Here is a 19,355-nt window from a genome sequence, read left to right as displayed (position 1 = left end):
GGTGATGTCAGTATAATCACTCTCTATATTTCCCAAAGTACATGTAATAGTCCTCTTTTTCATTCAAAAATGCTTATTCGTTGTGTATTTTTCAGCATCATTCTTTATACTATCCCAGTACCCCGATCCTGATACATCGTGCAATCATGGGACAGCGTCTTTAGTAATCTCCAGATCCCCTTCGATGTGTGTCCGTCTACCGCATTGGCACGAGTAAGACTACCCCTTTGCTGGTCATATCACTGCAAATACAAGATTTAAAAAAATATATATATTGTCTGGGGGTGCTCGTTCAATACAAGTTTCTATGGCCTGGAATCTAGGGAATGCTAAAGTGATTCTGGTATTTTACTGACCTCTACTGGTCGTTTTCTATCAAGAAAGGTAAATGAAGGCAGTTGCTAGAATCGTTTTTAAAAGAAAGTCCCTAAGTAGAAAGCAAATCTGGTATTTTACAGACCTCTACCGGTCGTTTTCTATCCAGACCGCTAAATAGAGGCAGTTGAACAGAACAAAAGTCCCTAAGCAAAGGCAGAAGCAAACCAGTCCTAGGGCTGATCTCCAGATTTCACAAAGTACATACAACAGATCTACCAGGCAGCGCGGGCTCGACCTAAAAATGCAATTGAGCAGTATTGACAAGTCAGTGCATAAAGTATGCCAATATGGTCTAGCCTCTATTGCGCAATGAAGTAACATTTTCTTGTGGTTTAACATATTATATTACTTTTGTTGTATTAATTACAATGTTAATCTTTTCGAACAGTATATAATTAAGGAGATATCCAGGAGCCTTGCGTTTCTAGAGGCATACATGAAAACTGTATGGCTTCCTGAATGTGATTTTTTTTATTTTTTTTATTTAAATAATCTACTTGTGTAGTGTACAAAATATAACAGAAATATAAATGCCCTATAAAAAAACAGCTTGTCCCATTCACTCACTATAGCGCTTATGTGGACTGGCATAAACATTAATGGATTTTGTATTCTGTTTTTAAAAAACTGAACAGTATCAGTGCTTTTCAAAATGCCAAAATAAAGTTTGATTTTAGTACTTAGAAGTGATATTATCCTTAGTCAACTAAAAAGCAGTGAAACGGCAATAAATAACCAACTGAAGGCGCTGTATTTTGAACATCCTGATCCCCATTTGTATATCCATTCATGCAGCAGTAAATATAGAAGAAAAAAGATCAGCTTTTCTGTGCAATTGGAGAAATGCTGCCTTTCACCCGGGGTAATTTTGTATATTTGAGTATTGCACAAATAGTAAGGAATGTATGCTGATATCAGGATGGCATGCAATATTCAAGGATTTGACCCTGCAAGGGACATTGCTCAAATACCACAACAGAAGTGCTACAGCGATATTTTAAAGTTATATGCAGCTTCTGTTTCCAAATGCTGGTCATGTAGTGCTTGAAATTTATGTTAGTTCCTATTCAAAAACACATATCCATAACGAATTCAAATGTTTCTGTTATCTCATTGCCTGTAATGGCAGGCTGGGTGGTTCCCAGTATTGCAGCACAGTGGCAGGGATACAGATTCTTTTTTTTCCGGGGCGGGAAACAACTTGCAAAGCAATGTGTGTTTTGAATTTTTATGTTCTTTTTTCACAGTGGGATACATTAAATATTAGAGCTACATGATAATCATTCTAGGCCATGAGTTCTCTTGAGTTTATGAAAATTTGAAATGGAAACAACTCAGATGTCCACACATTTATTTTTCCTTTAGGCATTGGCTACCTAGTAGAAGCAGTCATCAGATTTATTTTTTAACCTGTGCCTGTCACCATGTCAGGTCGAACATTAGAGGAGGAGTGTCAGTTGCTTTTGCATGCATTCTGAGAGATTAAAATACATTGATCTACAGTTTGCCAATTTACCTGTTGGATGGCATTCATCAGACTCCTGTGACTTCGAATCTGCTTCTTGGCCTATTCTGTTTACCCTGATGTCGCTGACACACATTTCCTCCTTCACCAGTTGTTGCTCAGACAATATGCCAAAATGTTGTTGATGCTGATGAATTACTAGCTCAAACCTGGTATTTCTCTATGCCTTTTTCCTGATTCTTGCCTAATGGGTTATTTCCATTTTGTCTTTGCTTATAGATTACCCACTGCACAGACACACAACCACACTATACAGATGCACACACCACGGTACAGTCAAACGAATTCCATCCTGCTGATGCATGCGAAGATGCAGAAATACTCCCTCCTGCACTGCTGTGAACTTCCCCTTATGAAGATGCATATTCCTTCCCTGGAGCACACACTCGCAGTGGACAGAGACATCGCACACTCACCTTGTAGACAGAGATACACATGCACAGTCTCCTATGAACACACATTTTCCTCTTGCACAGACACCCACAATCCTGTCCGGAAACATGCGTTCACATGTCACGATTTGCGCTTGTGTACTCGTGCCCGGCTACAAAGCCATGGCACGTTGAGGTAGCCAAAGACCGACATTTCCTCACTGTCGAATGATGTGTGACACTGGGGGGAGGAAGGTGGTACACATCACTCCCCAGGGAGTTCAGCTTGGCCATGTTTGTTCTATGAGCTGTGAAAATGTCATGACGTCTTCCCGAGCCTCGTTCTGCACATCCACTTGTTCTCATCAAAAGTGGCAAATGCAGGGAAACCCTGGCTGTTTAAATCAGCTGCAGATTAAGGACGCAGCAGTAGAAGCACAGTTTTCTTTTTTTGTCAACTTTATTTAACATTTTTTGGTCTCGGGTATAGGGGTTTCTAGAGCAGATGAGTATTATCATGCACATGGCCTGTCCTAGAACTTCTGGGGCCCCAGGCGAAAGGGAAGATGTGAGGCCCCTCTAATTTGCATGTAACATCCAGTCGCGGCGGCATGACTCGCGGGTGGGGGGTCTCGCAGGGTTCTTGCGGGAGGGTATGCGGTGGGGGGTTATTATAAAAATAAACTTACGTTCCCGGGTCCCACGCCGTCTCTGCTCCTGACCTGCTCTCCTGCAGCCTCGCTCCCCTTCTCTAAGCCAATCACAACGCTGAAATGGCAGGCAGACGAGAAAGGCCAAAGTGCGCATGACTGGTTTGGTTGGTCCCAGAGGGCCGACCAAACAGTCAGAGCCCTTAGCAGTGGACAAGCCACTCCTCCTTTGCCGCAGAGCAGAACCCCTCCCCAACCAAACACTTCTGCTTTCTCGCAGTGCGAGAAGCAGAAACATAAAATTGTAATTTTAGCATTTTATGTTTCTGCTTCTCGCACTGCGAGAAATCAGTGGGGCGACGCTCCTCCGCCCTAGTGGAGGAGCCATCCTTGGTAACATCACAAGAAGTGACATCACAGAAAGTGACTGCTTCCGCTTTTGTTGGACAGAACTGAAAACTGCCAAAACAGCTTCCACCTATTTGTCATCACTGAAGAGATCTAATGTGGATATCGGTAACATGGCCAAAAATATAAATTACAAATGAAATAAGTCCACAAATTTTAAAACTGTATTAAATGGATTAAATTTGTCACATTGGATGGAAAAGCTAGGTGCAGGTCTCACAAAGATGGATATTTTGTATTCATGTTAACTGATTGTTTCCAGATGAATGCATGATAAACATTCCAGTTCTGTCTCATAAAAGGGGGAGATCCTGTTGAGGTAATGAGGGGCGCGATCATTCAAAATATAAAATTACACAAGAGAAAACCCCTCACTTCATGGATATAATCGCAAATTTCAAAAGGCTCCCTTGTCTTTGTGCCATTATTGTGCTACCTTAGGATGACATTAATACTTAGCAATTTGTTTGAACGTAAATCCTCTCACCAGTATCCCAAAGTCGTAGGACAATCTTTTTTGTGTGTGGGCTCTTTACTCGCCAGAATTATGTTAAGTGTAAAAACACAACACATATAATACAAAATTACAAAACACCATTGCAAACAAATAGAGATTGTACATAAATAAAAAAATAAATAAAACAACGGAGACCACTGCTAAATCATACATTGACTTGAAGGTATGCTTCAGATTGACGGGTTTTCAAATCAACGTTTTTGATTTGGTGTTAGAACTGTAGGAAGTAGAAGTGGTTGGCTTAAGCGATAGTGGAGCCCTGTGTGACAAAGTGTGTTGCCCCCCCCCCCCATGACTCGCTCTGCCACGGATTCCACCCTTTAACAGTGCCCCTCAAGTCTCCATAACCACATTCTTGCTCAGATGCGTTCCATTTGATTTACAGCGCCACTGACATCAGTGTAGGGTGTCAGAACTTTATATCACACACATCACACAGAGACAATCCATCATACATGTGTAAATCATAAAAGGTAATGTTATATAAGACAAAGGACTACAAGGTGTAGGTGTCACATGACAATCCTACTAGTAGGCAGTATAGTTTAATAGCAATTTATCTGGAGAAACACAAACTCTGAATTTAGAACATAATACCATGGTTGGGGATTCTCTTTAATAACTAGAATCGATTTCTGTCCAAATGAACTCTTTTTGCATTATTAGGATAATCAAAGACTGGGGAAAAAAACATAATGCTATAATTTATACCTTGTGTGTTTGCATGCAGCTCTTAGATGGCAGTTAATAGCTCATTGTTCTGCGTTAGGATTTTGACTTATAAACTGCAAGTAACAAAAGGATCTCTGACGAAAGCAGTAACCCACTGGCCTATTTACATCATGCTGACTTAGTGATCTGCACGGTTCTTGTCCTTTGCAGCAGGCACATTAACCCTCTGCGCTACCGTTTCACAAGTCAAAACTTCCACCTGACGAAACTCTATCTCTCTCTAGGAATAAACATTAATCACCGGAGATATCATGACATTTTTATTGTTTTTATTGTTATTGCTGGAGGCCAGGAAGGAGGCAGCAAGTGCTTTTAAAATCCTAATATACTCGCAAACATGACGCCCCCACCCAAAGTAAGCTCTCAGTGTGATCTCACGTACCGCCCAAGAGCCTCCCTGCTCAAGGGTCCTGTGACCTCAGTGGCAGAGTCACTGTTGCTCTAAGGTGTGCTGCTTCGTAGGCCTGCCCACAAGACTGGAGGTGAGCTTCAATAAGGGTTGTAGTGGACAGGCCTTCAAGGTTAACCCACACTTGCCACCACTATGTATCATCTGCTGGTGCTCCGACACCATTCTTCTAAGGTCTTTCGGGGCCTTCTAAGGCCTAGCATGGAAATGTGCTCTCTCAGGAGAGTGGTCTGGTTGACTGGTCATGAAGGCGGAACCTGGTTCCACAGTTCCAAATTTGGCAGCTCTGACCATAGTGCCACATCCTCTCCCCCACTGACCACCATACTATCCTACTGAGGGAAACTCGCACTGCCTTCACCTACAACACAATTGCGCCCACTATAAACACCTCAATGCAACGCAATTCAAATTACGCACTAGACAAGAGCAATATGCTGCAAGATTAAGTAAAGCATGTGAAATGTAAGCGGGAACAACATGCTAACCTCAACGCTTTTACACTCAATTCAATTCAAAATAGCTTTATTCGGTGTAAATAAAACAGACACCATAAAAGCATACTAGTACATTAGTAAAAACAAAAACATTCACATATTACATCATGATCCATAATCAAAGTTAAAATCAGATTTACACATTTGGCTTTTCATGGGGATTAAATCAGTATAGAATTAATAAAGTATTATATCATAAAATGGAAATACAAATTGCCGCTATATATACAATAAAGTGCTAGTGCTTATAAGTGCATAGAAATATATGGAAACGTATATGAAGAAATTATAATTACAATTGTTAGTCTTGTCTTTTGTATAACAGTAATCCAGATGTGCATATTCTTTTCTCTTCCTAATAGAGAGTTGTACAAAACGAATGACAGATCTTACAATTTTCACGTTATCCAAACCACAAATTAAAAGCATTTTTATGATTAAAAAGTCTATTTCTTAAAAAAAAGAGGTGTTAAAACTGATTTCGGGATACCCATATAAAAAGGACGAAAAAGTATGAAATGCAAAGTTGATTGTAAAGTTTTACCGTCACGTGGGCAAGGTGGTAATGTGTTGCACCATTTTTCAGTTTTTGGAAAGGCAATTAAATAATGTAAGGTGCCAATCCTTAGCCTCGTCAGGTTGAATCTATGCTGTGTATTCCCTACCAATGTCAAGTATAACTGAGTGCCCCTCAAAAGCGGGCATTCACAATAACTAGCTATACTCTGTTTTTGACTGGCAACCCTTTCCCGTTCCTGCTCCATTGCGGTTAAGTATCTTAATTTCGGATCACTTTTACTATAATCCTGTATGATAATAGGATTGGTTTTTTTCAGTGTTTACTTCGCATTTCATTAACCCCTTCCATGCTCATGACGAGCTCAGCTCGTCATGCAGCACACAGTGCTCGTGTGCTTATGACGAGCTGAGCTCGTCATGACCACACCCGTTTATATTGCTGTCCAATATCGCAAGCAGCGATGAGGTTAAAAGTTTAAAAATGTACTCCAGCCATGGTATTTTTTAAACTGGTCAAAGGCTAGGCAATCCTTTATTAGATCTTTTGTAAACTTGTTTTTTCCTTTGCCCATAGCCCTTGCCACAGTGTAAGACCTATTATGTTTATTGTATCACTTAGATATGGTACAAATAATTCCTTATGTACAATGATATTTAGAGTAGCACTAAGGACAGCCAACAGTCTTTTTAAAAACATATTTTCCTTAATTTGTAGTGCATCCGTATTTGCTCTCCCCCATATCGCTGCACCATAACAAACCCCTGAGACGCACTTGCTCCTATATAATGATAACATTTCCCGTATGGGTTTATTTCCCAATTTTGATGCAAATCTAAAAATGCCCTCAGTAGTTCTTAAAAATCTCATCTTACAAGAGTCAATATGCTTATTCCAGGTACCGTTTCTACTGAATAGCATCCCTAAACAAGAAAAAAGTAGATACTCTATTAATAAGATCCCCAGCCACATGATGTTGTTTGGACATTGGCCTCTTGCCCCCAAAGGTCATTACAAACGTTTTCTTTAAATTTAACTGTAAATCAATATCTGACATGTATAAGGTAACATTTTCTATTAAATATTGTAGGCCATTTGCAGTCCTTGACATTAGGACAGCATCATCTGCATATAATAAAACTGGTGTGGGGCATTTTCCTACTTTCGGGGCATCTGCAACAAATGTTTGTAGAAACAAGTCCACATTATTTATATATAATGAAAATAAAAGCGGAGATAAAACGCCTCCCTGTCTAATACCACGCTTTACCATAAAATCAGGTGTACATTCCCCCATCTTGCCATATCGTACCCTGGTAGTTAATAAGTGCCCGCATCGTTACTGTATTGTATTATACCTTTTTTCAATAAAATACTTTGAACTAAAAAAAAAGGCATACATTTGTGAAAGGAATGACATTACATCAATAGGAGCCCCTAGCTCCTTCAGTATTTGCCAAGGTTTTTGATGATTAACTAAATCGAAGGCACGAGTGAGGTCTACAAAAACATAGGTGAAGTGCCCCCTCCTTGGCTAATGTATACTTCCCTATTAATAATTCCAAATTTAAACATTGCTCTACTTTCCCAATGCCTCTTCTGAATCCATACTGGGCTTCTGTCAAAATTTTGTTCTCGCTGGCCCAGTCTTCTAGCCTTTCCAACATGATTCGACCCATCAACTTCAATGACGAATCAAGAAGATATATTGGGCGGTAGCAATTTGCCTTTCCTCTGTCCCCCTTGTTAAAAATGGGTACGAAAATACTTTAAAACCCAGGTGGAGGGAAGTGCACCTCCCAGAGCAGCATTAAAAACATTCAATAAAATAGGTATCCAGAAATCCATATTACACTTAAAAACATCTATAGGCACCCCTTTAGGTCCTGCGGCTTTTCCATTTGCACTTTTTTCTATGGCTAATTTGATTTCGCCTATTGTTATTGGGTTTACTGGTTTTACTATTATAAACTTTTCTCTATTACGGTCTATTGTTTTTATACATTCGGGGTTAAAAATATTCTCAAAATGTAACACCCAATCTTCCGGTGGAACTACGGTATCGATCTTTACTTCATTGTAATCTTTAAAATACGGTTGATTAATTATCTTCCAGAAGAGGGCAGAGTCTTTCAACTCAGCAGCCTGGTTTAATTTCTCCCAAGTCGCCTCATGGATCTCCCTTTTTCCCAAGGTTTTTCTATAGTCTTTCCTTGCAGTGCTTATCCTATGAGGATCTCTAGGTTTTTGTTGAAGGGCCAATTTCAATTCCCCATTCAGCCTCGTACACTCATGGCTAAACCATCTAGGGTTAGGATCACAGAATTTTTTCCTCCTTTTAGTTATTAAATTACCTGCAAATTCATTAGTAACATTAGAGAAGGCGATTATGGTAGCTATTTCCGTAGAAGAGTTATCCTAGCATGTTTCTAAGTCTTTTTGCGTTTTTTCTTTAATGTTTTCCATGAATGTAACTGGATTAACACCCGCCCATTTTATGGAGACACCATTGTTACCTTGGGTATCAATATCTGCATCCGCTGTCTTTCCTCGTAATTTTTTTGACAAGTTTATTTTCAATGTCACACTTAAAGAGTAATGATCACTAAACAAACTAATATTTATCAGAACTTTTTCAACCGGATTTCTACCATTCGCTGTTATTAAAATATGATCTATATTTGATGATGAGCTTGCTCCTACAAAATTGGGCATATTTAATTCCCCTTCTAGTATATTTGGTTCTAAAACAGTTAGATCGTATTTATGTACCACCTTGTTGATGTCTTCCCCATACAAATCATACTAAAAATGTGGAATCTTGTCACCATAATCTCTGTATCCCCAGGGTTCGCCTACCTCATAATCACATTTGACACAATTAAAATCTCCCGCCCAAACTAAAACGTAATCACCTACCACCCCCTTCAAAAAGAGGGCCAATCCTTTTCTATTAGGTTAATTACCTTAGCCTTTGTGTTATCAAATAGATTATTAAAGAAGTTTATTACAACAATTTCCTGATTTCTGTTTGAATAAAGGTATACAAACTGGTAATATTGTGAGGTAATAAAGGTTTTCTTTAAAATCAAGGACGTAGTGACTGTAATTAATGTAGCAAGGCCACCCTTTGCCCTTCCCATTCTAGAAGGAGTGGTGTTGATGCAGATTGTCTGGTAGCTATTTATACAAAAAGGTTCAATTCACCAGGTTTCTTGTAGTAGTACCACTCCAAAATCATCCAGCGTTTGTAGCCAATGGATATCATGCATCTTATTTTTATTGCCTGCGATATTCCACTTCATAATTTTCAAGAGCTCTATGTGGTGTGATCTAGATTCTTCTTTCGGTAATATACTAATGGAAATACTATTTCTATAGTTATTTACAGGCGGTCTAAGATCTCTATATACGATATTTCTTTTAGATTTTTCTTATGGGTATTTAATTTAGGGAAATTAACATTTCCCATAGTATTGGGGGAAAGCTCCCTTGGACCAAAATCCCCAATATAATCTATATTACCACCATCTAACTGACCATAAACAAGTTATGGCTCCTTAATTCCATCTCGTTGGTCTGCAATTGTATGTTAATCAATTTCATTACATTTCCGCAGTGGCGCATATCTGTTGTACAATGGCATAAACTGAGGTGAATTAAATCTAACATTTGCCATAATGCTATTATAATTTGGTCTATAGAAAAAACCCAAGGGCACGGCCATTATGAAATTTGTAACATCCAGACATTATCCATTTTCACGATGCAAAAGATTTTTAAATATCTCACCGACTAGTTTTTTACTAAGAAAGTTCACCACTATGCAATCTCCCCAACATGATTTCCTAGATGTACCCAGCCAATCAGTTCTCCTTAACATCATTATATCCTGGTATAGAGTATGTGCCCCAACATCGGTATTTATAGAAAACCAATGAACCACTTGTCTCTTCATGATGTCGTATGTTTCCTTCTGGTTTCTCAATAGTTTGGGCACATTATTTAAAACTATAACATAAGGTGTCACTTCAGGCGGGAGATTTAATGTCCCCTTGTAGTTATTAGCAGGATATGGAGTGCTATTCTCCATATGAATTGATGGATTTTTAGATTCTGTTGTTTCATGGAGAGTATCTGCTTTAAATATATTATGGCTGCTTTTATCTTTTGTTGGTAAATTAGTGACCTTTGATGTAGCTGTAGTGGTCGACTCAGTCTCTCTATGTAACGTAGAGTTTGTTTATTTGAGATGATTGGTGTTTCTTTTACAGTTCCCATTAGATTGTGACCTGTCTTAAAAGTGTTAGGTGTTTTATCTGTTAAATTAAAAGTTAGTATTTCGGTAACCATGTCCGTTAAAGTGCCACATCCTTCTGGATCTGCTTTATCTCCTGCGTTAGTAGTCTCTCTAGGCAGTCCATTTCGCCAAGTCGTTTTTTACAAAGAATTTCAAGGTCCGGAGGTTTCTGATTTGTAAAATCATGTTCCTTTCTGCTCTGTGCAGGAATACACCCTCCCTTTTTGTGCTTAGTAGTTAATTTGACCTTAGATATAGACTTTTCCATAGAGCTCCCTACAGGTCGGCCTGGTTGTTTCATCTTTTTTGCTGGTGGAGATATTAGGGCGTTATCATCTGTTAGTTCAGAAATTTCAAGAGATGAGTTTAGGACACAGGGATTAGAAGATTTAAAATTTTCCAGTCTTTGATGTGTGCTTTCTGCACCTATATCTAGCCCCATGTCCCTATCTCTCACGATATTTTCTGATGCTAGGGGTTCCATTTCACCTTCAAATATTGTTTCCTTTAGTGCCGCATCGAGGGCTGTCTTTGTAGCTGCTAGTTGCTCTTCCACATGGATAATTTCATAATTTATAAGGCCTACTGCATTTGTTAGCTATTTCATTATTGGTGCATTCTTTATAATCTTTATGGTCTTTGTAGACTTCTTCCCCCTTTCTTGCAATCTCTTCCTTTATCCCATATTAGCAATTAAGTGTCACTCTATAACTATTGTAACGTAGAGGATCTTACCGTTGCTTAAAAGCCTCTCTGCGAGTTGTAAGGGGGATGGCCCTGCCCTGCCACGTCCTGTCGGGAACAGGCTCAAACGGGCCCGCCCTTGACCCTGACTTTGCCCGGGCACACCCGCGCACGTCCGTGGGTGTGCGGTTTGCTGCAAAGGACCCAGGGGAGTGTAGTCCTCTCACTCGCTACACTCCCGGTTCTGGTCCTGGTTCCTTGGTGGTAGTGGTATTGCAAAGGCTGGCTTACTTGCTGGCTGTAAAGGGCAAATTACAAGTTCAAAGGGCGTCCCGTTTACACTCACTGTTCAGAATCCGTTGGTGTTTTTCCATGAAAAGGTAAGGACATGACTACAGGGCCGGAAGGGACCCTTTTCAATATCCATTGCTTAGATCCTTACAAAATGTAAGCAGTATGGTATATAAAGGCCACATTCGTGAATACAGAGCAGTGGTATGCATTTTGTTTTCCTATCCGTCCATCAAGCAGGTATTGCACAGTACCTCCAGGAATGGTGTGCTTCCCCACTCGGAAAAAAACTATCATGTTCAGAGAAATACAAGAAAACAAAAGTAGAGCTTCACTGTCAAACTCTGTAAAGTGGCACTAACGTGGTTTGAATGTGAATAAAATCAATCTGGCCCCTTTTCGACACACTCTTTCTTGCTTTAGTTACCTTTCACGTTTTTAACCTTTTATTTCTCTCCGTCCCGAGGCTGCACTTTAGAAGTGAAAAATGTTAGAAAGAGACTACCTTTCCAGCAAGTGTTTCTTTTTTTGGATACATTTCACAGGGGTACAAATAATGGAAATAGGGAGTAATGGCCACAAAGCCAAGGGAAGGGGGCCCCCACATCTGGACCTTGCAGCTTGCTGCTCTAGTGCTTAGAGGCCCAGAGAAAGCCTCCCCCGCGCCTTCGAAGCAGTAACAAGGCATTAAACAAAACACTGCTCTACCACGGCAGTCGTACATGCATTTTAAATGCATATTCTCATTTAAAAAATGGGTGATGCAAAAGTTTTAAAAAGCCAGTCATCTGGCTTCTCCATCTTCCCCTCACCCACTTCTCCTTACCTATGTCCGGCTGTTCCTGGACACAAAGGGGCATTCTGTTGCCTAGAAACAAAATGCAGAAAGGGAATGGCCTGTACTTAACAGAGGTGATGCCACGCCCATGACACTGTGAGCCAACATAATTGCAGTCCTCACTCTGTTTGTCCTTCCCCGCCCCCCTGCACCCCCAGGAATCTCACCACGCCCAGACCAGCAAGGTCGAGACATCTTGCATGTGTATTGTGATTGTGTGGGGAGGGCCCCTGGAGGAGCAGGTGGGCTAACTGTGAAAGGTTGCCTTTCAGAATGAAGCAGGCCCCCTGTTTTTAATCTGAGCTCGAGGCCCTGGGCAGCTGCACACACTGCCCATGCCAAGCCCTGATCATGCAGTCCGCATAATAAACATAAGCTGAACTCTCAGTTTAGCTGGCAGCAGCAGAGAACAACATCCTATTAGCAATATACAAATAGTCCTCATTCAGCAACCCAGTCCATAGCTTCCTCCCCACCTGGTCTCCCGTATCTACTTCCTATGTCGGTTACTACCGTGGCCCGATCTCCCACTAAACATGTCACTTCCGGTGGGCAGGGGATTCCTTGGATGCACTTGATATATGTGTGAAATGGGTTTCAAGTCCTTTTGTATTTCGACACGCATTCTCGTACCACGGCAATTAAACTTTCCATTGTGTGAATATTTCAAACTTTGGTCTAGCACATGCCTAAAGTCAATGGAGTTGGAGTTCTCCAGTGCTGTCTCACCAACAGGCGGGCCAACAATAGCAGTGATGCCTGGCCCTTTGGCGGGAGAGGGGGACATCCCTTCATCGCAGCAGGGCCAGCCCTGAGTGCATGTGGAGATATCTCTTACAACCCCCATTACCTGAGCCCAGAACTGTTGTGTGGACGGACACTCCCACCACTTGTGCTGTTATGTCTCCCTTGCCCCACAGCCCGTCCAGCACGTGTCGGGAGCAGTCACCATGACCTTCAGTCTGACAGGAGTCTTATAAAGGCAGACCATTATTTTAAAGGCATTCACCCTGTGTTGCAGACCAAGTACATAGAGTGCAGCCTGTGTCCATAACATAACAGGTGTATTTGTAAAGCGCACGTTCGCCCCAGCAATGGGGCATCTTGGTGCTGAAATAACAGATGTATATGAGGATCTTGGTCTCCAAGCCGAGGTATCCAGCTCACGTTTGCATGTATGAAGGCTGTAGTGTTGGTTTGGGCTCTCCAGAGCTCTATATAACCTAGATAACACTATGATGTTTTCTCCCTCCGTAAACATGTCCTCAATTATTGTGGTGTCACATGCACTCAGCGCCTGGACGCCTTGGGGCAGCAGTTGCGCTTTACAAAAGCCCTTTTCATTTCATTCATTCATTTAATTCATTTCACCCAGTGCACAGATATCAAGTTGTCTTGCCCAGTGTAAAATTTGTGTAACTCAGTATAACTCTTCAGGGTCCAGCAAGACATTAACCCTGATCACAAGTCTAAGAGGACCCCTCTGTGTACAACTGTCCTACGAATAGTAGTTCCCCGGCTCCCCACGTCTGGTAATATTTATCCATTATCCTTGGAGGAAAATCCAAGTTCCCCGTTACTGGGGTTGGGGTTGAAGGTTGTTGGTATGTCCTTTTGTCCTTGGGCCATCAACCAATAATATGGGGTTACCTTCGTGACTACCTCACGGCAGAGGTCAAGTCTCGCACTAGCGGGGGCGAGACTACATTCCTGCTACATCTTGCACCAAGGCTTGTTCTTATCTGGGCAAATCTGAGCTGCCTCGAAATATCACTTAATATCGGGTACCCTGAGGCCCCCTCCTCCGGGCTTCTCATCAGCAAGAATCAGACAACCTGAAGCGACCTCCTGCCCCATATGAAAGACCACATCGTTTGGTTTGTTTTAAGGTATCCGAGGGTGAGGTGTGAGAGAGCAGCTTTAATTATTGTTTGACTACAAGCGCCCCTCCCCTCCAGTGCTAAGCTCATGGGGTCTTAGTTAGGCACCAGACGTATTGTTTTGAAGAAATAAACCAATTAGGTATTGTATTCATGCATGTTTAAATACACATTGCACCTTGATATTATTCAGGTAGACTTTGTAGGTTAACAAAAGAGTGGTGACTGGGATCATTCGCTCATTATAGTGTACATTTCTCCCCCCCCCCCTTTTTAAAAATATCAGCCACAGGAATTATTAAAGTATAGTTTCCACGTAGCCAGATATTTTTTAACTCAAGTTTTTCTGACCCTTCCACTCTCACAAATAACATAGTATTACTTCACAAAAGTGCTCCCACGTCTCCGTCGGTCGCAGCACGGCCCGTCCCACAGTGGGGCTAGAAGAATCTGATGATGAAGCATGCCAACAAGGGATCTTTTGGTGGGTGATGGTTATTTTAAGAAAAGTCATTTTCTTTAACATACTAAAACAATCACTGGAAGTACAGCTATTTTCATGAATGAAGGGTGGACTTTCTTTTTTTCTCGATTTTTAAAGGAGTCTGAGTCCACAGTGCACCTTACCTCTTTTCTCCCTTGTTCTTGTTTACTGTATCTGAAGAGGGCCAAAGACAAATGCGAATGATGCAACAATAAAGGTGCAGGACAGGATGAAATATGACTGCTGATATTTTCAATTCCTGGGGGGATGAGGTTTTCTGATTCTGCCCTTTTTGGATGCCTTTTTCACCCACACAACAGGAAGGGAAGTTGCTAGTGAGAATTATTTGTTCCCTCCAGTTGACGCTTGCCCGAGAGGGACTGGCTCTCCCCACAACTTCCGTGGTGTAAAGTGGCGATTCCTGCTCCAAGACCAAGGCTCCAGCTGCGATCCCTGAGCATGAATCTATTGTACAGGGGGCAGGATTGCAATGGGCAGAGTGTCTCTTTTCCAATGGTGTCCCCTACGCATAGTTTCTTGCCTGAGGTTCAGCACAAAGTTTATGGGCAGGAAAAATCAGGAATTAAATTTGTTTCCACATTTTCTATTATATAGGGGTCAATCACAGCCTCCTGAGAGGCCCAATCGCTCCCCTACAGAAAATAAATTAATCTCAAATATTCAAGCCCCGGATTCGAAACTCTTACTTAAAGGGGTCAGTCTGATCAACAACAAAAAAATCCCAGTTCGCCTAGGGTCAAATCCTGCTCAGGGATCATGACACTGATGCAATCTTGAAATCATTTTGTGAGAGGCACAGCTGGAAATGGGAAACTCACCCTTTTTCAACTGTGCGTCTTGCATTTCTGGAGATGCCTGGTTGGTGGGCAGGGGAAGAAATCCCACTAAACATGTGGAGCAGAACTCACCTTCTGTTGTCTCTCGCATCATCAAGTGGGTGAATGACATGAGTGGCATGCCGATATCTAAGCCTCGCTTTGCTGGAGCGCTGAGGAGCGTTGTTTTTAACAAAACGCATTTGCACTTTAAGCTTAAATCTATTTTAAAATTGATTCCTGCGTTTTAATTGGCTCTACTGTCTTATGCGTGACTGCAGTGCCCGTCAGTAAAAGCGGGCCCACCTCTAAGGTCAGCGCTCTAGTTGCTTACACTATTTGCCCATAAAGAACGCGATGCTGCAACCATGCAGTGGGAGCGCGCAGCGGGCACGCCGCCGACGCGCCAAAGGCAAGCCCGTCTGCACCCATCAGGGCCTGAAGAGCAAACAACGCCAAGACCCATGCCCATTTCGCCCCATTAACATATACACATTGCAAATGTCTTAACTTGAATAACGGTGAGTACCTTAATCCCACACCACTGCTAGACCGATTTAATTATAGCCCAAGAAGACGCAACTCTTGTGACTTGGTGTCTCTGCCTGAGCCCATCAAGAATAGATCTGGCATTTCATACGGGGGTACAGCAAGCCTTTTACTAGTCAAGCAAAATAATGAAGATCCTCAAAGGATGAGTGCTCTCAATTACATGCAACAGATCGAGATACATCCCCTAAGGGTTTCCCTATTGAGTCTGATAACTCCCAGGGTCAGAGATCTGATGTAATTAGCTGTATTCTGCTGAACACAAGATCAATGAGCAAACACAAATATGATTTGGAATGTCTGATTCAAACAGCAAATCCGGATCACGTGTTCTTAACAGAAACATGGGCTAACTGTGCATCGGAGCCGGACTGGAATGTAGCTTTACCATCAGGCTGTCTAGTAGCACATGCGGCCAGGTTAGGGATAAAAAGGGGGGAGGGGATAGTTATTATCCACCGATACTACTTCACGGTTAGGACCCAGACAGCATCGTCACTGGGATTAGAGGCGATGACATTTAGCATTAAAGCTAACAATTCTGAATTATTCCCAGGGCTACTTATTTGTAGGCCCCCAAGGACGAGGGACGCTTTGACCTGCTCACTTCAGACTTTTCTGGAATCCTGCCTAGATACCCCTACCTTTACGGTATTAGGGAATTTTAATTTCTATTTGGAAGTGAATAATGACTCTGACACTGCTAAGCTGAATGATAACCTCGCAGGCTATGGGTTGAGACCGATTGTAGCTGAACTAACTCATCTAGCAGGTCACACGCTGGACGGTATATTCACCAACAACAAACACATTGAAATGGTTAGCGTGATGCCCGTACGTTGGCACGACCACAGTGCTATCCATTTTAATTTAATAATCCCGATAACTAGCAAGCGCCACCAGATAAGACCTCTTATGGTTAAATCACGTCCATGGAAATTAGTTAAAGAAAATGACCTGGTAAAAGCCTTGGCGAAGAACCCTCCTAAGATGGTTTCAGACTCCAACGGTGCAGTCAGAAACTTTGAAGACTGGCTCAGGACATCAGTAAATGGGCTTGCCCCTGAAGTTACTAAGCTTTCTCTTAGAAAAAGTCTCTTCACCTTGGTATTCAGCGGACCTTAAACAGATCAAGCCAAATGCAGACGCAAGGAGCGCATTTGGAGAACGCACTACGATGTTGACCATAAAAAGGACTACAACCAAATCTTAGAGGAATACAAAAAATGCCCAAACTGTATACTTTACCGCTAAAATCCAGGCAGATAAGTACTCCTCGAAGGAGCTTTTTAAATCTGTGACAGGCTTATCAAAGTGTCTACGTGACATCCAATTCGTACCCAATCAAGATTTTGTGGACAAAATTGCCCTCTTTTTCAAAACAAAGTTCAGACACTTATAATTAACTTCAAAAGACAGCATCTGACCCTGTGAAGATCTGTCGGAGGACATTTTTATACATTGCAGTCTGTCACATTTCACTGTTTTAGCGGCAGAGCAAATGACAGAGTTGCTATCACAGACTAAGTCAGGCTCGCCCCTGGACCCATGTCCCCCTTTTATTTTGCATCTGGCCCCCAAGGAGGTCAGTGCTCACTTGGCCCCCCTGTTACATGAGGTCACTAGTTCTGGGGTCATTCCACACTCTTGGAAAAAGCCGTGTATCAGGTCCATTTTGAAAAAAGCCACCTTTGATCCTATGGAGACAAAACATTATCGCCCAATTTCCTGTCTTCCACTACCTCCTAAAATCCTGGAGACAGCTATGAACTTGGAATTGACAGACTACATAGATCGCAACAACATTCTGGACCCCACGCAACACAACTTTAGATCTCGGCACTCTACCGAGTCAGCCTTTATCATGGTTACAGAAGAAATCCGCAAAGTAATGGATGGAGGGGGATGAGCCGTTCTCATCCTGCTCAACCTGTCCTGCTGTATTGTTACGGCAGCTGAAGGCAGCAGGCATTAGAGATAAGGCTCTAACCTTATTAGCATTCTTTCAGAATTCTAGAGGACAGCTGATCCATTGGGATGGCCTTAAGTCAGGATAAATTTGCCTCCGGTGTGGAGTCCCTCAGTGCTCTGCCATGTCCCCGACATTGTTGAATCTATATGTCACACCTCTTGCAAGACTAAATAAAGACCACAGTCGCATGCTGGTGTTGTATGCAGACATCACCCAGTTAGTGGTATCAGTCACGCAAAGTGTGGACATCACAGCTGTCCGGTTCCGTAATTGTCTAAATGCAGTGATGTTGTAGATTAACTCAAACTTTTTAAAGCTCAACACCGGAAAGACTGAGGTCATTGAATTTGGTCAGAAGACCTCTGTATGGAGCCAAATATGGTGGTCTCCTGAGGCTGGGAATTGTCCTGTCCCCGTTACCAAAGCTAGGAACCTTGGATTTATGTTTGACAGTGATTTAAAACTTGCTCAACAAATTAATCAAGTGTCTTCGGCCTGTTTTTTCAAGCTGAAAGTTCTGCACAAGATTTTGCCATTCATCCCACTTACTCTCAGGAAAACAGTAGTTGAAGCCCTGGTTCTTTCCAGAGTCGATTACTGCAACGCCTTATATCTGGGAGCAGATAAAGTTCAGATTACCAAACTTCAATCTTTGCAGAATGTGACTGCTCATGTACTACTTGATCTCCCCCAAACATCCCCATGTCTGCTAGCATCAAACAGCTTCATTGGAATCCGGTGCGGCAGAGAGTGGATTTTATGGCCCTCTGTCGTGCACACAAGGCTCTGTATGGAGCAGGAGCTGCGGATCTCGGTATTCATCTCAACGCTGCCTCTGGTCAGCCAACACAGTACTGATCCTGATCCCTAGGATAAAAAGAGCCAGATAGGGCTGAAAACTGTTCTCCTATCAAGCGGCCAAACTGTGGAACTCCCTCCCCACTCTTATCGGACTACAATCGAATAGAGCTCTTTTTAGAAAATTGATCAAGACGTGGCTCTTTCCTCTGCTTAAGAATCATTAGCGTAGGCTTCGGTATTCACCCACCTCAGCGCCAAGACGCCTCTACAATAGTACGCTTTATAAGATCTCAGTCAGTGAATGACATAAGTGCGCTGTACTGTGCAATGACGTATTTGATGGGAGCTGGACCTGACGAGGAAGTGATTCCTTGCTAGCCCTAGATTTTTATTTGGACTGGGAAAAGGCACTGGTGCAAGCACCAGAGACTCCCTCCTCTATCTACCCAATGGAGGACAAGATGTAAGGTCACATTGTGATTGAGGCCCCTCTGTTCCTGTGCATCGTCCTTAGTGCTGTTGACCTGTTTTAACCTCAACACTGGAATATCAGGAATTAATGAGGCTTCATCAAGATGAGATCTGATGCCCAGTCTTTTCTCCTTTAGTATTTGAGTGTCTGTTAGCTACGCAGAGCTCTCAAAGGATTTAGGGCCAGCCGTTTTTTAAAAAAATATATCCTGTTTTCCTTTAAGGAAAACAAGATCCATTTAAAT

The 19,355-nt window shown here is 42.0% G+C and overlaps 1 protein-coding gene across 1 annotated transcript in view; it reads left to right on the top strand.

Annotated features, from left to right (window-relative positions):
- MANEA (mannosidase endo-alpha) overlaps window positions 1–19,355 on the top strand; it is a 300,577-nt gene that overhangs the window by 164,178 nt on the left and 117,044 nt on the right. The window lies entirely within an intron of this gene.

The sequence above is a fragment of the Lissotriton helveticus genome, chromosome 6 (assembly GCF_964261635.1).
Source record: "Lissotriton helveticus chromosome 6, aLisHel1.1, whole genome shotgun sequence".
Classification (NCBI taxonomy): Eukaryota; Metazoa; Chordata; class Amphibia; order Caudata; family Salamandridae; genus Lissotriton; species Lissotriton helveticus.
This window is presented reverse-complemented; position numbering and strand designations above follow the sequence as displayed.